General features: G+C 48.2%; 1 protein-coding gene and 3 pseudogenes across 2 annotated transcripts in view; 3 read left to right on the top strand and 1 right to left on the bottom strand.

The window, feature by feature from the left end:
* Window positions 1–27438, bottom strand: part of LOC142585866 (uncharacterized) — a 318935-nt gene that overhangs the window by 22326 nt on the left and 269171 nt on the right. The window lies entirely within an intron of this gene.
* Window positions 2308–3173, top strand: LOC142586375 (very long chain fatty acid elongase AAEL008004 pseudogene; annotated as a pseudogene).
* LOC142586374 (very long chain fatty acid elongase AAEL008004 pseudogene) lies at window positions 8756–9598 on the top strand (annotated as a pseudogene).
* On the top strand, window positions 25766–27242 carry LOC142586373 (very long chain fatty acid elongase AAEL008004 pseudogene; annotated as a pseudogene).

Below are 27438 nucleotides of genomic sequence, written 5' to 3'. Positions count from 1 at the left end.
TCAAGTGAGAAACGCTGCAACATCCGCCATACAGCTCAGACCTGTCGCCTTGCGACTTCCACATTTTGGAGCATTTGAAAAAAAAAAAAAAAACAGGTCAAGGGAATTAGATACGTGTCGGACGATCAGGTGAAAAAGTCAGTTACAGACGTTTTGAAACAGTAACCCAAGGAGTTTTATCAGACGGGAATCACGCGACTCGTTATTCAGTGGGACAAATGTCTAAATGTTCATTGAGACTACTTTTCAATAAAGTACCCCGTTTGTTATATATTCGCATTGGCTCACTTTCATTTGACTCGCCCTCGTAGATTTTGCAAAACTCCTGCTTTTTATATGTGCTCTCTGTTGCGACTATAATTTCGGTGCAATTACTCACAATACACGACCAGTGACAGCTGCTCCTGCGCAATGCATTGTAACGAAGGATAGCGTCATTGAGATTTTTCCCTGATCGCTGCATATGTACAAAAATGTAAACAAGGTTCTTGAATGACACAGAGAGAGAAATGCAAATGACAGAAAGACAGGGAAGTTAACAAAGTTTCCTTAAAATATTTGTCCTCAATTTGCTCATTTCACGGCCTTCACATTTTTCATATCAGCGGCTTAAACTGCTTTGCTGGTATAACTGATATAGTTATAAAGTTCGCGTGATATTTTCTTTACTGATTAAATAGGCAAAAACATCGAAGCATTGATACCAGTTATTTCGGGCACAGTTTTTGGGACATACGAGTATATTCTTTTACGAAGAAATACATATTTTACTTGTCTTGAGAATGCGTAGCGGTCAAGAATTCGTTTGCAGCATCTTTGGCAATGACAATGCAGTTATTAATAATGTATTTGATCCCTCGTCAAATTCTATACAGAGGAGGCCAAGCTGCAACGTGACCCCCCCCCCCCCCTCCACGAAATTTCTGGCGACGCCACTGCTATAGAGCCACCCTTCAGCACATGTTGTGGGGATGTAAAATATGTCGAGATAAAGTGGCAGTCTCCCAGGAAAATCTACGGGCGCGGTGGTCGGCCGCGCAGCTCAACTCAGAACTCCAACGCCAACTTTGGGCCGTCCAGCGAACCACGGAGGCCGTACGGGGGAGCAACAGCTCCCAGTGCCCATCCAGGCGGCCCAAGGCCCGGGCCTTCCAATCACCGTATTCCAAATAAAGTTAATCTCACTCGCTACTCTACTCGACTGTGAACAATATGTACTTGGCTTTCTTCCAGTAGAATGGCCCGTATTTTACAAGAACGCGATGTGTAATAGCTGGTACACACTGTATATAAAGGGCGTAGAACATTAGCCATATACCAAATCATCCTTGCGTCTCTAATGGCCGCAACAACCATCACATGACACGGACCGCTGAACTGACAGGAAAGAAGTTTATGTCGAACGACTACATGGGTTATCACTTTGCTCCTGCCAGTAGTAACCAGAACATGCGTCGACCGATTTTGATATGAGCCCGTGCGATATATTCGTCATATTTGTCACTTCGGAACTATAGTGTCCGTAGCGGCATCGCAAGAGGCATAGCCTGTTTTTGGTTTCTCGGTGCTTTCCTCGTTTAATGTTCCCGAAGCCACGCTGCATAAGAACAACGGTGAGAGTACTTTCCTCGTCCTCCACGCGCATAGATTCGGGCACTATCAGCTACGACGGGGACACAGTACAGTGTTGCGCCAGGAAGATATGTCTACCCTTGAGAGGAAAATAATCTTTAAAAAAAGAACACATAGAACGGAGGGCCACATTTAGCCACATGAAATAAGCGCGAGCCTTCATGTTTTACTGTCGACGAAGTATTTCACATGGCGTGCAACGTGCCTAGAAGTCTGCCGGCCGCATCTCCACCACGTGCGAGGCACTGAGCGGCACCGAATGGAGAAAGAAAACAGGAGAGAATGGCGTCAAAGTAGGTTCACTTCCGATCGTTGGCTGTGTGACGTCATGGTCCTGGTAGTTTTTTTCTTCCTCCACATCAGTATCGACAGACGACGACGCAATCCGATTAGCCTCCTCGCCCATTCATTTGAATCGCGCATAAGTTCCTCGCCGACAGCAGCAGAATTGTCCTCATCGTAAGCCCACGCCGCTCAGTTCAATGCGGCCCCGGCTGAGACGGTGCACAGACCTGGTCCGTGTTTCACGTGAGGATAAAAGCCAGAGCTGAAACTCCTAAGTGTACGCGGGATTTGGACGTCGAAGTCACCCAAAGTCTTGGCGTTTTACAGCTAGACACGTCGTCGTCGCCGTTGCAACGCGCGCGCGTGTGTGAGTGACACCAGTATACCAGTATGCAAGTGTCGTCCCCTTCGTTGATGTCGTACATTCGCAACCTGTGCGGGTACGTCTGGTCCCTGCGCGATCCGAGGATCAAGGAGTGGAGCATCCACAGCGACGCTCGGTTCGTATTTCCGGTCCTCATCGGCTACGTGTACATAGCCAAGGTCGCCGGTCCCCGCTGGATGAAGAACCGCGAGGCTTTCAACCTGCGAGGAGCCATCCTGGCCTACAACTTGGCGACCGCTGTCGCAAGCGCCTACTTCTGCATCCAGTACGTGCGCCACTCGTACCTGCAAGGCGGCTACAGCCTCTTCTGCCAGGGCATCGACTACGAGAAAAGTTTTGACGAGCACACGGCGGCCATCGTAAACTTGACCTGGTGGTATTCCTGGGTCAGAATCGCCGACTTCCTGGACACGTTCTTCTTCCTCGCTCGAAAGAAAAACTCCAAGGTTACCAACCTTCACGTCATCCATCACTTCCTGGTCGTGCTCAACGTATGGATCTACACAAACTTCGGCAGTGACGGCCAAACGCTGCTGGGCCTCTGCGTCAACCCGTTCGTCCACGTCATCATGTACTCCTACTACTTCCTCGCCGCCCTGGGACCTACGGTGCAGAAGTACCTGTGGTGGAAGCGCCACTTGACCCAGCTGCAGATCGTGCAGTTCGTCGGTCTCATGATGCACATGACCATCACGCTGTTCTACGACTGCGGATATCCGAGGGCGCTCGCGCTGTTGGCCATATCGCAAGGATTCCTGGGGCTCGGGCTGTTCGTCAACTTTTACGCGAAGACGTACCTAGAAGCGGCGAAACGGAAGAAAAAGGAGCTGTGAAGTGCTCATTGCAAATTAGATTTCAATATACGTGAACTTTAAGAAACGCGTGGTTGCTTTCAGTTCTCGAACTTGGGCACATCGCGCATCACGAGACAAGGAAAGCAAGTCTTACAACTGAACACGTCTGTTTGTGTGCGTCTATTGCGGCGTGTAAAGTTCAGCGTGGAAGACCGCCGAGGCAGACACGGCCGTCGGCTCCTATCGCGGTTCATCAGGCAGACCGAATCGTGTGTTGGCAACTTACTTCGTGACGTCGTTATTTGTAACGATTTATTATATTTTCTTATTATTTTCCTTATTGGCTAATGACTCATACGTAGCTGCGCAGCAATTATTGGTGGAAGGCCGCTCGGAGCGACAGGTGTTAAAAAAAGGAGACTGAAAACTGAAATTGAACGTTAGGTTGCGACAGGCTGCTTCCTGGCTGCTAAATGCCAGCGTGAGGGAGACAGAATTGCTCTTAAATAAAGCTGTAATACGCGCTGTGTGAAAAAAACAACAAGCTTATTTGTTATGTAGGTTCAGCTAATATGTTTAAATAACTTGAGTGATTACATTTCACCTTCCGATTCTCATTCCTAGAAAATGCTTACATGCAGTCAATCAGTAAAAATCCATAACACACACACACACACACACACACACACACACACACACACACACACACACACACACACACACACACACACACACACACACACACACACACACACACACACACACACACACACACACACACACACACACACACACACACACACACACACACACACACACAAACTCGCGCGCGCGCGCACAAACAAAGAAAAACCTTTATTTGGTGCATGACGGTCTAACCGGAATATATGGGATGGTTTTTTAGATCATGCAGAATTTTAAAAAAAGTTGTCTGTAGCAGATAGCGTAATTTCAGTCCCTGTCATGGCGGGTAACGCGGTGGACTTTATCCGCATGACAAGGTGAAACGCGCAATCGACCAATTTACAAAAATGCATTTATTAACTTTATGATTAATTAATTTATAGCACATATCGCAATTTTCGTATTGCAGCCGGTGAGATTGCAAGACTTATCCCCTTGGAACGATTTCTTAGCACTGCACGGGTTTACGAGGTATGCGCTGCGCAACTTGTGATAAAAATGCACTATTGTTCCACTTGCTTCTTAAACAAGCCGCGATTTTATGCATTTAAACACAAAAGTATCTGGAACGCCCATGTATTTCGTCGCACATTTTTGGAATGCATATCTCGAAACTGGTGTCATCCTGAAAATTACTTCCAAGTGGATACGCCCTGCGAATGCACCGGCTGCAATTCGTAAATTTCAGTATGTGCTGCAGAGTAATGAATTAAAAATCTAATTGATTTTTTTAATTATTCGATCATGCATTTCAATTTCTCGAGTTAGAAATGTCCGCCTCTTTCAGTATACGGCTCAATGACGTGAATTATTCTATCTGCTACAGGCAACATATAAAAATTCTGTATGGTCCAAAAGAAAATATAAATAAAAACGGCATGCATGCAACGAAGCTGGCCAGACACTTTCACTTGAGCACTGTCAGAAGCGCACTACCGAGCGAGCACTAATTTTGGCAAGCAATAAGAAACCGACGTCATCGTTTCGTCTGGCGGACAGAGCAGGTGCGGTTCAACCGAGTCTGCATGAGTTCATCGTAACTTGGAGCAGCGCAATGACACAAGACAGAGGGACACAGAGCCGCGTGTGTCACTTCATGCCGTTTGTGCTCTACTCACTGCGGTCTGCAGCCCGGAAACGATGCAGCAAGTTTTATGATCCAGTTATTCCACGCCACTGGCAATGTTGGCAACCAGTGCCGCCATATTTTCTGTAACAGCCGGCGTGCTTACTCTAGGCGACAGCTTAACGCGCACCCTGTGCACGGCGCATTGCGCGTGCACAACAACAAAACTGTGACGGAAGATGGAGGACGGCGTTGATGTGCATCGCCCACAGGTTACGTTCTTGAGCAGATGGCGGTATCCGCTGCCAAGGCTATGCTGCTGTGGTAGCAATTAAACGAGCTAAGAGGAGTAAGGTCGACTATTGCGACCAGCACGTAACGCGAGACAGGACACCCCAGGCAAGGGACAGCGCCTGTCCTCGTCTTCTCGCGTTACGCACAGGTCGTCTTTCCGACGCCCTCGAAACATGGTGCAGAGCACGAACAGTTCCATGCGCGTATACTTGAAATAATGTTGCAAGCGTCATGTCTGTCATTGCATAACTTTTTATTGAAACATCTCAATCAAAGTTTTAAGCTTCAATTAATGCTGATACTAGCAAGTGCGTTGGATCTGCCGTATATATTTTTTTTCATGCTGATCTGATCAAGCAAAACAAGCCTAAGTATGATCGAAGGTATTCAGGCTGATCGAGGCTTAACAAATTTGTCGAAGCGTTCGTCGAAAGGGATCAAGGGCGGCCTTCAAAGTGTTGTGACAGCCTCTGAGGTGCGGTTTGCTGTACGCGACCGGTGGTGTAGGGTGAACGCGGTGGGGTGTAATGAACTTGAGATAACATATAATTGTCCTTTATTGAGCTGGTTTGGAGTTTCCCATGAGACAAGGGTTACAGCGCCCAAGGCGGACACCGGACAAGGTTCCGGCCGACGAAGACACGGGATGACTGCCAGCTGGTGCGGTTTGCTTGCACGCCTTTCGTCCCATGGCGCTTACCCGCTACGGAGGATGGGCCACGAAGCCGGCGTTACAACTGTGGCTGAATCCGGCGTCCTTCAACGAAGCTTTACCTTGACACGGTTTCTTCTATTCGCGCAATATACACAACAATGCAAGAAAAAAAATGTTTTCGTTTCATGGCAGCGTGCTGCACTGATTTATAATGTTATTGAAGACGAATGACGAAATCGTTATATTCAAGCTGTTAATTGTAACAAAACCATTTATCGTTTAAATTGGGGCGAAATGCAATTGTGGCCTCTGTCGATGGCGGCTCGTCCTTTCGTCTTTGCGCGGATTACTTGGCCGCGAGGAAAGGTCATGCAGTTGGCATACAGACACCGTAATATTCTGGGCTATCCTGTTAAGGTAAAATTTTGGAGGGTGTTTCCGGCACGATTTTATTTTATTTTATTATTTAGAAAACAAAGAACACCGAAATGTGACACGTGCAAGTGTTCTTTACCTTTGGCCGATCGCCTTCGCTAATGAAACGCCTAATGTCAGGATTGGCAAGAATTCTCTCTCAAGAGGAAGCTTTAGTTCGAGTGCTCCTATATAAATACATGTAAAATGAGAATTCATTTTTCTCGGCAACCGTGGCACCAAATTTGACGAGGTTTGTTGCATTTAAAAGAAAAACTTATAATCTAGTGACTGTTGGTTTCGAATTTTCGATTTAAGTCCTCAATATTTTATAAAAAATTGGCAAAAATTTAAAACTTTTAATGAACAATACTATAAAGTTTACAACTCTGTAACTCAGCAGCGAAAAATGATAATACGATTCTGTGAGTTGCATCTGATAGTACATCTAAAGCGGACAAAATTTATGTGTTACACATGAATCCCCAAACATTTAATATCATGGAAATACAGCTCTTTCAAAACCCTCGTGAACAACGTAGCAAATTCACGTAAAATATAAAATAACGTATCGAATTTGTCCGCTTTGAATAATCTAATGGATGCCTTTTACAGAACCGCGATATCTGCTCTTGATGCAGAGCTATGAATTTGTAAACTTTGTGCTTCTATTTTTTTCAAGGTTGCGAATTTTTGAAAACCTCTTTAACAAAATTCAGGATCTAAATCGAAATTCCGCTTTCAACTGTCACCAGAATTTAACTTTCTCTCTCAAATGCAACAAATTTCATTAAAATCGGTCCAGGGGTTATCTCAGAAAAACGTTTTTGAGTTTTACATGTATTTGAATACTCCGCGTCGGAGTTGGGCCCGAGCTAAAGCTTCCTCGTACGAAGAATTCTAGCGTAAGATATTTTTGTGAATACGCGCCCATGTGACTGTGGAAGCACACTGGGTGGCCTTTACTAAAGACAGGAGAATAAACGATCTGCGAGTGTCTAGTGATAGGAGGCATGCCAAGCTTGGTAATAGGAGCGAAAATGGTTTTGACGATCCATGAGACATGGAAGGATAGTACCCAGAAATTTGTTGGTACTTTTAACATACAAATTTCTGGGCAAAACTGGCTCCCAGGTTGTCGCACGCGCGGTGAAATGACGCTGTTATCTCACTGGTTCTAGCGTATACAAAGCAAAAACAGGACACAGAATAAGTTTACAACCGACGGAAACAAGCGCTGACTGCCAACAAGGGTGGGTTATTTGCGAAAAGCAAAATTTGTAACCCGCAACAAAGCATGAAAATGACGGGAAAATGTAGACAGGCTAAATGTTGTTAAATCCCTCGCATGGATGCCCGCGCACTTCTCAAAAAGTTCGATCCTCCGCTGGAAAGCGCTACCTATATCTTGTTGACAGCCTGACACTTGTGCTACCCATCCGCCAATCAGCGCTGCCTCGATCATTATGCGTGTCTGTCACCGCAATGTTTGGCCGTGACTCTCGTGAACACGAACTGTGAGGTGCAGCTGCAAGGACGAAAACGAAGTTCCAAGATTAAATGCCCTTTCGCAAACAATCTCTTTCAAATTATTAAAAAAATTTCTACCTAACCCTGCCTTGTTTTCTCCTTTACGCTTTCTCTCCCATCTCCCATTAATGGCGTTTGCTAACAGCGGAGCTCCCCATACCTCAATACTCACGGAGAAACGCAAAAGTGACGAGGCCTCGTACCACTATTTCGCATTTACCGGTCGACGACCTGTGAGAAGAAAGGGTTTCCGCTGGGTCAGAAGTTCAAAAGTGTTCTGTACGCTGTGACGTACGAACACCTCACAACGCCCAGATACAACGTAATGTCACCGAAAATTTTTCAAGATGACTGACCTTATGAGGAAACATCTAATTCGTGGAACGGTGTCTAAATTTCTTTTTTCTTTTTTACCTTGACGCCGAGAAGTAGGCTTTGCCGCATCTTGCACTATTTCCCTTTCATACAGCATTACTTTCTTTCGCAAGTACTGCCCATTTCATTGCACGACGTCCACTGAACGGGAGTGCGATGTCACTTCTCAAGAAATTTGCGCCGAGTCAAGGCATCGGCGTGGACACGAATGAATAAGCCAGTTCTCACGGTGCAGCGGCGCGAGATAAGCGGGAAACGCTTTTTTTTTCTCACGCTTTTTTCCCATTCAAAGCATCGGCATTCTTTCCCCGCGCGTGCCTCGCTGTGTCGATCTCTTCATGGACACTGGCAAGCTCGCAATAAATTAGAAGGCAAAGAGCGAGCACCATTACAACATGTGCACTGAAATTCAATATAATCGGAAAGCAGTAACTGCGAAAACAAAAGCAACTATTCTTGTCGTTCTGCACTTTCCTTCTTTCATTTTTACCTCCTCCTCACCGACGTCGTACCTATATATATATATATTTCGAACCTTGGGATCGGCTCACACCCTCGCTGTTCTTTTTACTGAAATTGCGTTTGCACATTCGCTCGAAGCAACTAGTACAAAATATTCCAGCACCGCATCGTCAAGACATATGGCATCGCAGCTCGAGCAGGCGTCCACGATCGTGGAATGGTACGACTACTACTTCGCGTCACGAAAAGATCCTCGAACGGAGGGATGGGGAGGCATCGAGGATGCCCGGATCGTGTTTCCGCTCTTGGTCGGTTACGTTTACTTCGTGAAGGTCGCCGGGCCCCGCTGGATGAGAGACCGCAAGCCGTTTGACCTCAAGTGGGCAGTGCTGGCGTACAACGCGCTAACCGTGCTGGCCAACGCCTACTTCGCCGTGAAACTCATGGGACTGACCTACGTGGGCGGCCACTACAGCCTCTTCTGCCAGGGGATCAACTACCAGACACCCAGCGAGAGGGACATGGCCATCCTGAGGCTCGGCTGGTGGTACAGCTTCGTGAGGATCGGCGACTTCATGGACACCGTGTTCTTCGTGCTGCGCAAGAAGAGCTCGCAGATCACACACCTGCACGTGATACACCACTTTCTGGTCGTGTTTAGCGGGTGGTTTTACATGAACTTCGGCGGTGACGGGCACACGGCGCTGGGCGGGTGCGTGAACGCCTTAATCCACGTCATCATGTACTCCTACTACTTCCTCGCGGCCCTGGGTCCTTCGATGCAGAAGTACCTGTGGTGGAAGCGTTACCTGACCAAGCTGCAGATCGCCCAATTCGTCGGCCTCATGCTGCACATGACGATCACGCTCTTCCACGACTGCGGATACCCGAGGCGACTCGCGATGCTGGCGCTTTCGCAGGGTGTTCTGGGCCTGGTGCTGTTCATCAACTTCTACGTGCAAAGCTACGTCAAGCCTAGAAAGTCAAAAGCGGAAAGCGAGAAATCTGTGAAAAGCAGCTAAACTTAATAGCCTCGTTGCGACCTTCAGGGAGTGTGCACGACGCAGTGGCTAGTGAACATTCACGGGCAACCACACATTGAGCCCTAGGAGAGGGAACTGTGAAAGGTGCGAAAGCGGAGATCAGCTGGCGGCTGCAGTTGCAACTAATGCGATCCCGATTGGTGCTGTGAAGGCGGACGCAGTGTCACATATATCAACATGAACATTCTGACATCCTCTGGCACGTCAGAGACCATTACTTGGCAATTTAACCCTGGCGTTTATATTTTACTAAACGAACAGGATGGGTTACATGTCGTTATACTTGTTTCTGCGCTAAAGATGTTTCTTTCCTGTACATAGTTCGCAATTATAGCGTTGTAATAAAAGAACGCTTTGGGCATTCTGGCTCTTTTATTACTGCCTCTGATCGCATTTTAAGCGCAAGTTATGAAAGAAAAGTTGCATTCTTCGTTTGAAGGCGTCATCACATGTCAGAGAGAACACAAAGAGTCCTGAATCCAAGTAAGGCTTCCAGTTTCGGGAGGTTCACCATTACAGACGTGGTCACGACGTACGCCTACCGTGGCTATAACTATGCTGTGCATATTCTCATTACCAGAACTACAAATCCAAATAAACAGGCGCTCTACGGACCGACGTGCTGAAACACAGCTGATGCTCAACGAATGACCTTGCTCCATCAGTAGCGTTTTGTTATTGAAAGAGTCGGCAATTAGGTGTGAAAAACGGCGAGGCTAAGCGGAACACCCAGTCTGCTACCTTGCACTTGAAAAGAGGTAAGTGATACAGAAAGGTAAGATGAAAAAGTACAGATAGAGAGAGAGAGGGAATTACAGCACACACACAATAATAATAATAATAATAATAATAATAATAATAATAATAATAATAATAATAATAATAATAATAATAATAATAATAATAATAATAATAATAATAATAATAATAATAATAATAATAATAATAAAGAAAAAAAACGTGGGAGCGTCAGGGTCGTTGAAATAGGTCACTTCAACGGAGAAACTTCAATAGCGCCTTCATCGCCATCTGCTTGTGACATGACGTCCGAACGAAACAACGCAGTAATGTGAATTACAAGTATTAAAACACTGTCAACGCATGGAACCTATCATGGCGGCATAAGAACACAGCGTAAAACCGAGAGTGTCTCGACATATCCGCAATAAAGATATAAATTGTACGAATTAAAAAAAAAAAATCCCTCCCTCCGAGATGTCGCAATTTTTTCCGACCACTGTCTTGATTTTGCTCGAATGATTGCAGGGTAAGTGGTAATCGTGGCGATGGGCCAGTGCCTGACTCCACGGCTCCTCCACTCGATACCGAAGAAAAAAAACAAACATTTCTCAAGAACGCCTACATAGGTGTTTTGTTCCAGTCTCCTCCGAACAGTTTCAATATTTGTAACCGCGCGCGAGAGACCGCATTGTGATGTCGTTTTCATTAGTAGTAGTGCGGACTGAAGAATGCACTGATTATATGCTTTTATTTTCAAAGATATCGATAAGCTGGCGCTAGTGAGTCGACAACGCCTACATTTGCGCCCGAACGCATGTTGTTTTTTTTTTCTTTACCGCGTAAATTTCATTCTCTTGAAAACAGATGATTGTGCCGCAGTTAGTGTTCGGGCTTGGTCAACGTACTCAGGTGCAGATTTAAGAGACAGACTACCCATCAGGAACTCATCCTCTTTTGTCAGACTATTAGGAGCTCATCCTCCCTCGTCAGACTATTACTGTCAATGGCTAGAATCCCGGAAGGAAGGAAGGAAGGAAAACAAGAGGTGAAAGGCAGAAACGTTAACCAGATTAAGTGTCCGGTTGACTACTCAGCACAGGGGGCTGGGGTCAGGGGTAGAAAAGATAAGAAAACAAGAGAAGATTAAAAAAAGTACCCCGGGGTTACTTCGTGGCGTAACGTCGACAGAAAACTATCATCTATGGCTCATACCCCCAAATGTAATGGTTCATACCCCCGTAAGGCAGAGGCAACAAGGTGGTGGTGGTGGCGTTGCAACAGGCGGGGTTGGCCTGGCACACATAGCCGGCAACTGTTCCGCGTGAGCCTCCTGTGAGTGTCACTATGTGTGTCACCAGGTGCCGAACAGCCCCGTGTCTCGGATGAAGGCAATCGGCAGTCGTTGCACTTTCTTCCTGGTTGACGCGGGCCCAAGGGGCAAACGACGTCTTCAAAGGTCGTGTGCGAAAGACCATTCTTTTGCAGGCTGTCGACCATCGCTTTTCTTTCTCTGTCGAACTATGGGCATGGCCAAATGGAGAGGCCGATGTCGCCCATATTAACAAAGAAGGCACAGGGAAAGCGCATCGCTCAAGTCTTGAATGATCAAGCCGTGATACACGCGGAGTCGGTTCCCTTGCGGTACAACAGCGTTTCTTCTCCGCGGGCAAGTCCACGGGTCACACAGGCTAGGTGTGCATCCATGTCTGGTGGATCGTCCTAAAGTGAATGCGGATTGTATCGTTAGGGTCCTGAAAAATGTTTGGCGCTCTTACGTTTGAAACATATGTCCGTGCTATAGGCGTGCAAGAGCGTCAGCTATTTCATTTCCTTCAATTCCTACGTGAGATGGCATCAATTGAAATTTCACGTTAAATCCCCTGCTCATTCGAACTTTAATAAGTGCCAGAGATTGCCTTGTAAAATTCTCTCGAGGTAGGCCACGGTGTAAACGTTGTAACGCTGACTTTGAGTCCGACAGCACCACGACGTCACGTGCAGAATACGCACGTAGTTTTCGCAAGGCCGCAGTAATCGCGACACTTTTTACTGCTGTAGACGAAACTACGCGATCCAGGCGGCCTGACCATGAGACATTAAGGGAGGATATGCAGAATGCCGCTGCGCAGCTATCTCTTTTAGCACACGCCGACTCGACTGTGCATGTACGCTTGTAAGTGGTACGCTTGTACGTGCTCAAGCGATCCATAGCACAAGAAACTTTGCTTCGGCAGGTGAAATGGCCGTTTCGCCGATAGGTGGGGTGCACTGAGGCTGCAGATAACGCCCGAAAAAGACCATGGCCGGTCGAGGCGACTACGTTTAGGCCATTATAATCCTCAAAATCGGAAGGTGTTCAGCGTCGCATGGAAATGAGAGCGAGTTCTTGCTCTTAGCCGCCGAATAAGCGCCGTGCCTGCGAGGAACTCGCCCAGTCTTAAAAGCTGCGTCGGCAAGGCCTGAGATGCCAAAACACGGAGTGGAAGAGACTCTGCTTCATTACTAAGCTTCTTGTTTGAAGCCGTCTGAGGAACACCCACCGCCAAGCGGAGTCACTTTCTGTGCCCTGCCTCTAAGCACTCAGTAAAGGAAAGCGAACAGTGCATACATTCTTTGGAATCACGCACACAACATACAGAACAGCAGACGTTTTAATAAAGAGCGAGCTCAAAGCAAGCATCCGAACCACATAATTAATGATGAGGCGCTTCTGCGCCTATATGAATGCGAAGCACGTAGCGACCCGCATACGGTTGCCGGCAAAGATTACTGTTGCACAAGCAGCCACGGCGACGACTACTTGACTGCACCATACGAAGCAGGGAGTGACGTAACCACACTTTCGTACGTAAGAGAGGAACCCGCCTAGCAACTGAATTGTGTTGTGACAGTTCTATGGGACGGCCCCGTATATAGCGAGGGCTCCTATACGAGGCGCGGCGAATTTCTCTTCTCCTTGGTCCACTCTTTGCAGGTGTACGAAAAAGCGGCGCAAGCCAAGTCGTAGGCCGTCGAAACGACTTAGGCTGATAATTAGGCAAAATACATACCAATGTCACAACGTCAATAATTTCACCCTACGTCGCAATGGGTACTCGTTCTAGTAGTCGTTTACAGTTTACGGCTACGCTGTACCGCCACCTTCACAGCGCGGATTGAAGACCATATTTTTTTTCAGAGAGTTGAGATTTGTTCTATTTCATCATATCAGTAATCCAGTACAGAACAGAATGTGCTTAAATGGTGAGGATACCGCGGGACTAAAAGCTGCATTTCAGCAGCTTGACTAGCCCCGCAACCCTGGAATCTCTTGTCGCTCATCCATTCCATAAAGTCCCTTCAATCTCCGGGCTGGCGAGGCAGGCAACGTCAAAGCGATCATGTCTCAGCGGCGTAGTTCGCTAACTCAGAGACTGATATAGTAAGGTGAATTCGTACCCATGTCTTCTAATGTTGTACTTTAAGCTGTGCTGGTATGTTGTTGGCGCGCAAAGGACACACACACACACACACACACACACACACACACACACACACACACACACACACACACACACACACACACACACACACACACACACACACACACACACACACACACACACACACACACACACACACAAACACACACACACACACACACACACACACACACACACACACACACACACACACACACACAGAACAGCAACACAATTTTCAGGCAAGGTAAGAAAAAATAAAGGAAAAAGGAGATACAACAATTAAAGGATTCAAGGCTCCGGCTTGCCGCGATCAATTTGCCAATCAATAGGCGCACTTCTTACTAGATGCCAGACATATAAAAGGTAACTCGCAAGCGCACCTTTTCCGAGAAAGACGCATATTACCGCTGATTCTCGCTCATCGATTGTCATTGTTAGATTTTGTTTCATGAGTCTCTGTTAAATGAAAGGATGTCCGAACATCGATCGCGGCAACGAGATTATCTCGACGTCGTTCGTCGCTGCGTTAATTAACGATGTCGTTGAAGAGCTTTCGACCATGTATCAAGACCATATATTTCGAAACAAAATTTCTAATCACTTATTTTATAATCCGTCTTTTCTCCGTGCGTCCAGATTTCTGGGGTTCCCTAAGGCTATTAGGTTTACTACCTCGGAACGCAATTTACCCAAAGCGTCGAAGAAAAATAATAGCCGTTAGCATCCAGTCACTGTGCGCGTCGGGTATTTTCTTTCGGAGAAGTGGACTACGCGTAAAAGCTAATGCCATGAAATAATTGTGGCGGAATTCACAAATTCATTGCTCGTAAGAACTGTTTGTCACTGGCCGATGGCGCTCGCTAATGATATTGTTGCAGGAAGAAAGCAGGCCCACGAGTGTAAAATAATGTATATTTACAACTGAGGTTAATGGCGTTCCGGCAACTGCCAGACTTCGTCTTCCTCTCGTCCAATCCAACTTCTTCCTTCCCTTCACCGTAACATCACCCTCCCGGCGGAGTAGCTCCGTCCCGGTGCAAATTATAGAGCCTCACTTAATGGGGGGACATAAGGCTTCAGCCTGGCGACGTGAACAACATCGCTGGTGGCGTTGGAAGGCACTGAAGGCTGACCGACTGGGGCGATCTCGTATGTCACGTCGGACAGTTGGCGTAAGATCTGGTACGGTCCAGAACAACGGGAAAGTAGTTTTTCCGACAAGCCGACGCGACGTGAAGGCGTCCAGAGAAGGACAAGGGAACCAGGTGAAAAATGGGAGTCTCGGTGTCGAAGGTCATAGCGTCGCTTTTGAGAAGCTTGCGAGACTGTGAGGCGATGACAGGCGACTTCTCGGGCCTGGGCGGCTAAGTCAATAGCATCGCGAGCGTAATCAGTGCTGGGTGATTGTACTGCGGAAGGTAGCAACGTGTCAAAGGGCAAGGTGGGGTCGCGGCCATACAAAAGGTAAAATGGTGAAAATCCGGCAGTATCGTCACGGGACGAGTTGTATGCGAAAGTGATGTATGGTAAAGCGACGTCCCAGTCGCGGTGATCGTCGGAAACGTACATGGCCAGCATTTCAGTTAGCGTGCGGTTGAGTCGCTCGGTGAGGCCGTTCGTTTGAGGGTGGTACGCGGTAGCAATCTGGTGTTCTGTAGAACAGGAGCGGAGCAGATCATCGACGACCTTCGATAGAAAGTAGCGGCCGCGATCCGTCAGCAACTGGTGAGGGGCGCCGTGGTGCAGGATGACGTCGTATAGTAAAAAGTCGGCGACATCTGTAGCGCAGCTGGTTGGTAGCGCTCGTGCGATGGCATATCTCGTGGCATAATCGGTTGCTACAGCAATCCATTTGTTTCCTTTGATGGAAATTGTAAAGGGGCCGAGGAGGTCTAGGCCCACACGGAAGGAGGGCTCTGTAGGGATGTCAATTGGTTGCAGCAAACCAGCGGGAGGCGTAGCAGGCGTCTTCCGGCGCTGACACAGGTCGCAAGAAGCGACATAACGGCGCACAGAGCGATAAATGCCGGGCCAGAAGAAACGTCACCGCAGGCGGTCGTATGTTCGAGTGATGCCCAGATGTCCAGCAGTAGGAGCGTCGTGAAGTTGCTGGAGCACGGCTAGTCGAAGGTGCTTCGGAACGACTAGGAGGAGCTCCGGGCCGTCGGACGAACGCTACGACGGTATAAAGTTCCATCGCGCAAGGTGAACATCCGGAGGGACGGGTCATTGGGCGAGGAGCTTAGGCGTTCCATAAGCGTTCCAAGAACAGGATCTTTGCGCTGCTCGTCGCCAATATGGAGGAAGCCGGAGAGGGATAGAACACTGATGTCCGAGTCTGCATCGGTATCGTCCGGTTGATCCACTGGATTGCGGGACAGGCAGTCAGCGTCGTTATGCAAGCGCCCTGACTTATACATAATAGAAAATGTATATTCTTGTAGACGCAAGGCCCAACGTGCGAGTCGTCCAGTTGGGTCCTTCAAAGAGGAGAGCCAGCAGAGGGCATGATGATCGGTTACGACGCAGAAGCTCCGACCGAAAAGGAACGGCCGAAATTTCACGACCGCCCATACGAGCGCGAGACATTCTCTCTCAGTAATGGAGTAATTTCGCTCGGGCGTGGAAAGAAGGCGGCTAGCATAAGCGATGACACGGTCTTGGCCCTGTTGACGCTGAGCGAGGACAGCGCCGATGCCATGACCACTCGCGTCAGTTCGTACTTCAGTGGGCGCAGAAGGGTCAAAGTGTGACAGAATTGGGGAAGTTGTAAGCCGCTCAATCAGGGTGGAGAACGCTTTCTCCTGCAGTGGTCCCCAAGAGAAAGAGACGTCTTTCTTAAGAAGGTCAGTGAGAGGGTGAGCTATGTCGGCAAAATTTTTCACAAAACGCCGGAAATAAGAGCATAAGCCCAGAAAACTACGGGCATCGTTTGTTGAACAAGGTACAGGAAAATTTCGCACGGCGTGAACTTTCTGTGGATCACTGCGGGTTGGATTCCGGCGGCGTTTACGAGATGTCCGAGCATGTTAATTTCACGGCGACCGAAATGGCACTTGGAGGAGTTTAGCTGAAGGCCAGCCCTGCGAAACACGGAGAGTATGGTTGTGAGACGCCGCAGATGGCTCTCAAAGTTCGGCGAAAACACAATCACATCGTCGAGGTAACAGAGGCATGTAGACCACTGCAAGCCGCGCAAGAGAGAGTCCATCATGCGCTCGAATGTAGCTGGCGCATTGTATAATCCAAAGGGCATGACTTTAAATTGGTACAGACCATCCGGTGTGACGAAGGCGGTTTTCTCGCGGTCCATCTCATCGACGCTAATCTGCCAATAGCCGGAGCGGAGGTCAATTGATGAACAATATTGGGATCCGTGAAGGCAGTCAAGAGCGTCATCAATGCGAGGCAGGGGATAAACATCCTTCTTTGTTATTCTGTTGAGGTGACGGTAGTCAACGCAGAAGCGCCACGAGTTGTCTTTCTTCTTTACTAAGACAACTGGTGATGCCCACGGGCTACTTGAAGGTTCAATGATGTCCTTGTCCATCATCCTGTCTACCTCTTTTTGTATGATGGCCCTTTCCGTTGCGGAGACACGATATGGCCGCCTATGAATGGGGCTGGCGTCACCGGTGTTGATGCGATGCGTGACAACAGATGTCTGGCCAAGTGGACGGTCGTCCAAATCAAAGATGTCCCGAAAAGATGACAGGAGGTGACGAAGAGCTGTTGTTTGCTCGGAAGGAAGGTCTGGGGCGATAATCTCAGGAACATCGTCCGTAGGCGTAGAGGACGGAGGAGTGGGTAAAAAAGGTCCGTTGATACTGAGGAAGGATTCAGAGGTCAAAGAAGAAACCTCAAATTTTTCCAAAGGAGTGATATGCGCTATGGCGATACCGTGTGGCAGCACATGCGACGAAAATCCAAAATTGAGGATGGGCATACGAGTGCAGTTTTCGCGGATCCGGACTAAGGTGCTCGGCAGGGCAATATTGCGCGACAAAACCACGTCAGTAAGCGGCGACACGACGTACTCGCCATCAGGTACGGGAGGACAGGGCGTCAGGAGGACATTTGTAGCCGCTTGTGGAGACGGCCTTGCAAACTCAGCTGAACATAAGCGGTGTGAAGCGCAAGCTGTTGCGTCGGCAGGAAGCGGCAGATCCAACTGTACAACACCTGCGGAGCAGTCAATTTGGGCAGAGTGTTCGGAAAGGAAGTCGAGGCCGATAATTAGGTCGTGCGGACAGTGTTCAAGGACGATAAATAGAACAACGGTATAATGGCCCCCAATGGTCACTCGTGCTGGGCACATTCCAAGGACAGGTGAAGTACTCCCATCGGCGACTCGCAAAGTGCCCAGTACGGCGGGTGTCAGAACCTTCTTGAGCCTTCGGCGGAGAGCAGCGCTCATAACTGAAAGCTGCGCTCCTGTATCAACGAGAGATCTAACAGGAACGCCATCGACTTCAATGTCCAGTAGGTTTCCACATGTAGGCAGGGTCAACAGAGGATTTGTGGGCCGGGTCGTAGTTGCAGCTTCACCTCCGGGAGCTTCACCGCCTGGTTTCCCGAAGCGAAGCGACCGGTTGCAGAAGGGGACGAAGAGCGGTGAACGAGAGGCGAACGGGACCTACGACCTTGCGGAGACGGGGAGCGGCTAGATCTTGGTGGAGCACTGTCGGCGTTGATGTTCCTAGACGGCGTATAGGGCGAGAAAGTACGATTGTCTGGTACTTGGCGGTAGTGACTCGGAGACGACTACCGAGGAGGCGAAGACCAATGGTTATGGCAATGACGGGCGATGTGTCCAATACCGGAACAATTAAAGCAGATGGGTTTATCATCCGCTGTGCGCCAGTCAGCTGGGTTGCGACGGCGTGGCGGAAAGCTTTGCGTCTGGGAGCGAGTGGCCAGAGAAATCTGGTAGGTGTTTGTATGGCGGACCGAGCAGAGAGGTGGAATGCCCAAACTTGCTATTTCGTCACGAACGACGGCTTGTATAAGGGAGATAGCGGGCACGCTTTCCCGACAGTCGGGACGAACTGGAGCGGAGCCATGGCCTCAAGCTCACGGCGAACGATGCGCGTGATATCTTCCGGTCCTGCGGGCTGAACGAATCGCGGCGGGTCTTCGCAAGAAGATGTCGCGGCGGTATTGGGCAGCCGGTCGAAAATTTGAGCGACGCGGTGGCCCTTCGCGTGTTCGAAGCGCCGGCACTCCTTTACAATTGCATCCACAGTGGCACAATCCTTACACATTAGGAGATTGAAGGCATCGTCTGCAATACTTTTCAGTATGAGACCAATCTTGTCTGCCTCGTCATGTTGTCATCAGCCTTGCGACAGAGGGCCATCACATCCTGTATGTACATGACATAGGATTCTGTGGACGTCTGAGCGCGGCACGCAAGTTCTTTTTTTTCTGCCAGCTGACGACCGACAGGTCTGCCAAACAGGTCTCGCATTTTTTCTTTGCAGACATCCCAGCTCGTTAGGTCAGCTTCGTGTGTGTCGTACCATTGCTTCGCAGTTCCTCTTAGATAAAATATCACGTTTGCAAGCATCATTGTTGGCTCCCACCTGTTGTCGCACACTCGCTCATACATCGTAAGCCAGTCCTCGACGTCGGCGTTGTCCGTGCCACAAAATGTCCCTGGGTCCCGCGGGTGAGTGAGGATGACCGTTGGCACGGGCTGCTGAGGCATTGTCGGTTGTGTCGGTTGATTTGCCATTGTGGCGGCAGGTAGATGACGTCCGCTGCGAAGTTCCGTGATTGTACCCCGCACCTCCACCAAAATGTTGCAGGAAGAAAGCAGGCCCACGAGTGTAAAATAATGTATATTTACAACTGAGGTTAATGGCATTCAGGCAACTGCCAGACTTCGTCTTCCTCTCGTCCAATCCAACTTCTTCCTTCCCTTCACCGTAACAATATGTCTACTATCACGATTGGCTGGCGCCAATCTTTAGTAACTCCTATGGCATATACGCGTACGAGCTGGACGTATTCTTGGTCGGTCACCTATATATGCGGGAAAACTTTCACTCGTGCTTGACTTAACACCTAGCATGATCTGTCAGTGGAGGGATGGGCGTCCTTCCCGCTGGCTAAAACAATGAACACGCGCTGCAAATGACGTCCTCGAAAGTGGTGAACCAAGACTCTTGCTGCAAGAATGCGGACCTTGGGCCCGTATTCATACGGTAGCTGTCAAAAGCGGCGTTTTCTGAATATGTCATCTGTGTTTCCTGCTTCGTACCTGGGCTGATAACGATCTCGACACGTATGCACCACGCTTCTCTTAGGTATACGGCCGTTCCCAGTCACGTGATAGATTTTCGTGAGTTTTTCGTGAGATTTTCGTGAGATTTTCGTGAGATTTTCGTGATTTCTCGTGACAGATTTTCGACATGATAAAGTTATGACATACCGCGTGCGGCGAACGCCATTCGCGCACGGCAAGATAGGTTCTGTGAATGTGAACCCCGCTGAATGATCTCAAGTGATCACCAGAAAGAATGCGGGCACTCGTACGTCACCAAGTGCTGAATTAAATGTGGAAACTATATATTAGGCTTCCCACGGCGACTATACCTCATCTCCGCCAGCAAAGACTCCTCGCCTTCGTTCTGAATGCATGTCACATACCGACAGCGTGTCTCGCATGCGCTATTGCCGCACACGTACAGGGTGACCCTATAGCGGCTCGACGATACGCCCGCATGGAAGGCCGAACGGGCGCCGGGTCGGGCTCCATATATACAAGAAAGCCTCGACCACACCGCTTGCATTTCAAGGCGACGAGGGTTGCGAAACTGGTCACTGCACTGACCACAATTTTGCTTTCCGATGCCCGGTGCAATGTTCGTAGTGCTTCGATTTCACTTGTTATTGCATCTCCATTCGGAAGCGAAAAAAGTAAGGAGGACAGGAGTGTTTAACTTCCGAATGAAAATAGACGCTAACGAAGAACGGCTACGTGTTTTGGCAGAATGTACGGAAAAACTCGTGCTAAATCAAATGTTCCACGCTGAAGGAGCAAATGTAGTCAAGCGTGTACCAGCGCTTTTTGAACTTACGTTAGGAATTTTGAGGAAGCTTTAGCTCGGGGGCTCCGTATCTAAATACACGGGAAAGGAAAAAACGACTTTCTCGGCAACCACTACACCAAATGTCATGAGGTTTGTTGCATTTCAAAGAAAAGACAAAATCTAGTGACTGTTAGTAGCGAATATCTGATTTAGGCCGTCAGTGTTCTTAGGAAAAATTGTTGAATATCGCCCCCTCCCCCTTTTCGATGTCTGTCACTAAGCCAAGCCATTTTTTCACGCAAACGCACGGAATGCTGAAACAAATCTCACAAGCCATGTGACGTTTTCCTCTGTATGGGGCGTCCCATTGAGAGATAACGAGCTCCACCTTTCCAGCACAATGAGCGCTCAGCGACCTTCGCCGTGCGAGAGGTTCTCCGACGTGAACGCGGTCAGGGCACGCTGCGATGCTCGATCCGGGAAAACAGTCGAGGCCATTTTGCGCGTGATTACGAAGTCACACGGTGGCACGGAACACCGTGTTTTGAATGCGACGATGGTCACAGGAAAAATCGTGGATGCCTCAAGCAGAGATGCTGGCCGAAATTTCGCAGCGTGAGAAATATGATCTGTGCGGCAGCGTTGCGTGCACCACACAGCCTGACGGCGTTCGAGGCGCGTGGGTGCTGTGCACGCGTGCGCACGAAGGCGAAGATGCGCAATAGTGCAGGGGCGTTCGAATAGCGAAATTTCCGCATCGAATCGAATACGAAGACGTGAAAAACAGAACGACTACCTTTGAATATCGAACTGTAAACCAAATATTTTGTTAATTATAAACAAAGTGAAATATAATATTTGCGCGGAGTCCGCGCCGGGTATAAAAATTATCGGGTAGACTGTACAGGGGACGCAGCCGCACTGGGTCACGTGGAACATTTTGTGCGTGCTGCTGTATAGGCAATAAAGAAATAACGTAACCAAGTACAAAAGTGACATTTATTCGTGCATTACAAAGCTTAGATAATTAGGAGGAAGCTTTAGCTAGGGCCCAACTCCGATGCGGCCTATTCAAATACATGCAAAACGCGAAGACGCTTTCCTGAGATAAGCCTTGGACCGATTTTAATGAAATTTGTATCATTTGAGAGAGAAAGTTAAATTATAGCGACTATAGCAAGCGGAATTTCGATTTACGGCCTGAATATTGTTAAAATAATTTTAAAGAACCCGCAAGTTCAAGAAAGATAGACGCACGAAGTTTATAAATTAATAGCCCTGCACCAAGAACAGATATCGCGGTTCTGTAAACGGCATCCATTAGATCATTCAAAGCGGACACGTTCGATATGTCAATTTATATATTACGTGAATTTGTTACGTTGTGTACAAAGGTTCTGCAAAAGCTGTATTTCCATATTACTGATTTTTTTAGATTAATGAGTAACATATCGATTTTGTCCGCTTTAGATGTACTGTTAGATGCAATTTACAGAATTGTGATATCATTTTTCATTGCTGAGTTACAGAATTGTAAACATGATAGTTTCATTTCCAGGAAATTTTCGATTTTTCCAATTTTTAATAAAATATTCGCGACCTAAATAAAAGATTCGAAACCAACAGTCACTAGATTTTAAGTATGTCTTTTAAATGCAACAAACCTCGCCAAATCTGGTGCAGTGGTTGCCCAGAAAAACGAATTCTCCTTTTACATTCATTTAGATAGGAGCACCCGAGGTAAAGCTCCCTCTTAACTTATGATGCAGCTGGAGGGTGTTCAACGGTTTAACCTTGCAACGACTATGACTATTTTAAGGCGAAAACCACACAGCACACGCTCATGCTCGCTCATGGAACCATCCTCGTTCCGTATTCGTAGTGGGCGCGCCGTGGTTAAAGGTATAGTGGGTGCGAAGTGGCATGCACCCGTCTGTCTCGCTGCCCGAGTCACTTCACGCCATTTCTGAACCTTACGTGTCGAACGTGGCGGCGCCATAGCAGAACAATCGTCATATTTCTGCAACGAACTACAGAACTGTAAGCCTTATAAGTTCTGATGAGCACAGGTTTTAATCCCAACCATGGCTGAGTGAGCTGTCGCAAATTCGACCACTCCTGCTCGGATCTACAAACTGGAAAGACACGCCTCTCTGAATACCGGGCGAGGGGCCAAAATGAGCTCTGATAGCGTCATGCGTGGCGTGACAATGGCGGAATTTGTGCACGCGGCTCCTGCATGATCAAGTAATGGCCTCTACACAACGATACCAAAGTAAGGCGCGTGGTATAGTACGTTTGCAAATGTATAAGTGATCGTATTAAAATATGCTTTCGTTACATGCGGTTTTAGCAAGGGCTCCCTATGCTGACACCGAACTGAAAGACGTTTCGCGTCAAAATAGTATGCAGATACCTCGCTCTGTGGGAAGCTGTGTACGCGAAGCTTTCATGAGCCACAGCTAGGCAAAATGGCGCATTATGACAAGAGACGCGCTGCAGATTTCAGTGACGAACGCGTTCCTCTTATTCAGCATGAAGACGTGTTGAATCACTAGACACAATGTGCATGACTTTGTCGACGCTGATGTTGGTGTGGCTTCATTCTTTAGAACTGGTGGGCATAAGTGCTGCATAAACGCGCCACAGCGCCACAGTATACGGTGAGAAACGCGCAGCGGATTTCGGCAAAGAATGCTTGCTCGCTTGCTCCTCATATCCATGACGCTTACCTAAAGGAAGGGGAGAGAGAATGCTTAAAAGAGAAAGTAATGCTAGCAATGGGGGGGGGGGGAAGGTAGGAATTATTGAAAGAATTCGGAATAATTCGCAATAACGAACGCGTCCTGTAACTTCTATTTTCACCGTGAGAAAGAAGATGCAGGCGCTCACATTTTACAATTAAATTGTTGCTTTTTGACGCGCCTAACGCGCCAAGCGTCTCAAAGAGTTGGCTTGCACGAGAGAAGTTCGTAAAAATGTTTTACGTGCCGCAGCCTCACGGTTAGAGCAATCGGCTTCTGTGCTGGGAAACAGGGTTCGAGGCCGATTATATATATAATGTGTGTGTGTCAAGGTCACCGTGAAGGATACATAAACGCCCAGGGACATACAGCATCAAAATTGGGAAAACAGCCAAATAAATTTATCACTTTAAAACGCCTACCTACATTTATTTATAGCCGTTCACAACTGGAGGTCCGGTCAACTAACGAGCTTGTAAATGGTGAATTTCTCTCAGCTATCTGCTGCACGGTAACGATGACACTGATGAAACGAGAGAACAGCGCGTCACCATATGCACGTCTGGTTTTTAATAGAAAAGAGAGACAGACCGAAGAAAGGGGAAGCCAGGGAGGTTAACCAGAGGGGAAGATCCGGTTTGCTACCCAACGTTGGGGAGAGAGGGAATGGGAGGTAAAGTGCTACCCTACTTTGTCGAATATGGCTAGGGGTGGCGTTTACGAAGTCTATCACTTTTAGAATTGGACGGGCCGACGACTCTACGCGTGATGACTGTGGTAGCGAGGAGTATCTTCAACACGTCCTCTGTGACTGTCCTCGCTACAATTTACAGAGACGCCACAAGCCATCGCAGCGAAGCGTGACCAGGGCACTGTTGCAGTTTTTAAGGACACCAGACTTAGAAAAGCGGCTGGAGCCTGAACTGATGTTTACAGCGCTGCAAGTGCTGCTATGTTGTGCGGTAATAGTGAGCGACTGTGAGCGTGTATCTGTGCTCCACTTTCTTTCTCTCTCTCTCTACTCTCCATGTTCTTTAAGGAAAGCTACGTGTAGTACTGCACACCGCCGCACGTCGGTTTAAAAAGATGCACTCCGGACGATGTTAGCCAAATAATGAAATCGCATTCCCTAAATCGAAACTAGAAATTAAATAGGCTGCCTAAAGGCGAGTTATTCTGGATGAATGACCGGAAGTTACTGCACAGAAGTTGGCTGCTCCGTATGCGTCCACCAAGGAACTAAGCTCGTACTCAGAGAGTGCTCTTATGCTAGACTCGTTCTGCAGAATACATGTCAGGCAATCCTGATGCCGGAGCTATCATTGGCGAAGGAGGCCAGCCAATGGCAAAGAGCACTTACGAACGAAAAGCTGTGTGAATACGGCCCCTGGTGGGTACCAAGGCATCCACGGGTGTCCTGCAGCAGAATTATTAAGAACAATGCCCGATTGCGTCGATCATTTAAGTGCTGTAGAATATTCGGCAATTTTAAATAGCGAATGATTGAATACGAGCCGAATAGCAAAGACTATTGGACTGGTGTTCGAAATACTGAATATTCGCACAGCCTTACACAACAGGTAAGAACCACAACGCAAAATAAGTAATACTGCCATTTGCACTAAAACGAAGTATTCCGGTCCCTTGGCACAGAACGTCGTGTTTTTCTCAATCAGTCATCTGCGAAGGCGCTTGCGTTTCGAAACCGTACTCAACACGCTGCCTGCCATAATTGGTGCGAGAGTGGCAGCTACTCGGAGCGCTTGGGGAGACATGTGAGAAATGTTCGACACGTATCGGGAAGTGTTGCATTTCGCGCGTATCGTATTGCCGTAATTTTACATGCTGGGTTCGTCGCGTTTAGCCTGGCGCAGCCATTAGCTGCCCGCACCTCGCTGCCTCATCGTTCACTTTCCTCGTCGGTGGGTATATATATATATATATCGTGGGACGCTTGGCGAGTGTGAACCACCTTGCTCTCATTTTATACTTGAGATTCCCAAGTCGTAGCGAGCAAGCTGAGCCGAAGGCAGTGTTCAGCTGCTGGATGGGAAAGACTGCCTGCTCTCACAGATCTTGAAGCAGAAACTGCGGCTAATATCCGTCGCACTTCGGTGCCGGCTGTAAGCACCTTACCACGCACTAGCACAAATAGATTACATGTCTTCACCGGTATCCTCAGCGCCCTCACAGTCGATAGTTGCGCAGCTCTACGACTACTTCTGGTCCCGGAGGGACCCTCGTACTGAGGGATGGGGCGGCATAGCGGACTCCAGGTTCGTGCTGCCACTGCTGCTGGGCTACATATACTTCGTCAAGGTCGCCGGCCCGCTTTGGATGAGGGACCGCAAGCCGTTCAAGCTGAAGTGGGCCGTGCTGACGTACAACATATTCACGGTGATCGCGAATGCCTATTTTGCGGTGCGAGTGTTTCAGGTGGCGTACCTCTCGGGCCACTACAACGTGATCTGCCAGGGCATCGAGTACCGCAACCCCAGCGAGAGGGACCTCGAGATTATGAGGTTAGTCTGGTGGTACTGCCTGGTTCGAGTCGCCGACTTCTTGGACACCGTGTTCTTCGTGTTGCGCAAGAAGAACTCGCAGATTACGTTCCTGCACGTGTCTCATCACGCGTTCATCGTGTTCAGCGGTTGGTTTTACATGAACTTCGGCACCGACGGGCAGCCGGTCATTGGAGTGAGCGTCAACGCCCTCGTGCACGTCATCATGTACTCGTACTACTTCCTCGCCGCCCTGGGTTCCTCGATGCAGAAGTACCTGTGGTGGAAGCGCTATCTCACCCAGCTGCAGATTGTGCAGTTCGTTGGCCTCATGATGCACCTGTCGATAACGCTATTCTACGATTGCGGATACCCGAGGCCTCTGGCCCTCTTCGCACTCAGCCAGGGTTTCTTCGGCCTTCTGCTGTTCATAAACTTCTACGTCAGAAGTTACGTTCTCCGGATGACACGAAGGAAAGAAGCTGGCCCCGTACCCAAACGTGACTAGGGCCGCAGTGTTCAGGACCTACGTGCGCACCACGTGACGGACGAAATACAGTGTACAACACACTTCGCTGCCAGTAAACAAAACGTGCGCTGTGGGCCTACGCCGAACTGGGACGCTCCGGAAGTGCCAGCGATTTACCGCGATAGGCCCAGCACGATTTAAACGACGGAAAGGACGGTCGACCGTTAACCAAGGAATACGTCTTGACCCCACTGAACTTGTGCAGTGATTTTATTTCAGCGAAGTTACAAACTGGCACTTATCCTTATTCGCCACAGCATCAACTGGTGTCGAACATGAGTCATCGTTAGGATCAGTCACTTGGAGCGGCTAATGATGGGTGTGCAAGCAGCACTGACCAAAAGCGCCATCATCTATGTCCGGAGCACGTGTTATGTATCAGCTCATATAGGCTAAAGCAGTTCGTTACGAACGAGTACAGTCTAATAATGCTTGTCACAGATTATTCCCTATGACACGTGGTACGTACATATTTGCAGCCTACGCCAAGCTCTTAGTAGAAAGTGTTTCTTTTACTGTAAGCGATTGTGAGAGGTATCATTCCATTATTTAAAGCATTTTTTTATATATTCACATTGTTCTCACATTCATTGTGCGGGTGTGCGTGTTCCGTTTTTTTTTTCTCCTTTTTCTATTTTAGCTACATATTTGGTATAGCAGGCTCTTCAGCAGCCAAACTTCCCATACTGTCACAATTCATAGACAAAATAAAAAGTGTCGACCAGTAATGATGAAAACGCGTTATCACAGTCCGGCCAACGATTAATGTGGTTATGCAAAAGAAAGAAAAAAAAATTACAAAT

This window comes from Dermacentor variabilis, chromosome 6, assembly GCF_050947875.1.
Source record: "Dermacentor variabilis isolate Ectoservices chromosome 6, ASM5094787v1, whole genome shotgun sequence".
Lineage (NCBI taxonomy): Eukaryota > Metazoa > Arthropoda > Arachnida > Ixodida > Ixodidae > Dermacentor > Dermacentor variabilis.
The sequence above is the reverse complement of the archived record's forward strand: the minus strand, read 5'-3'. Positions and strand labels throughout refer to the sequence as shown.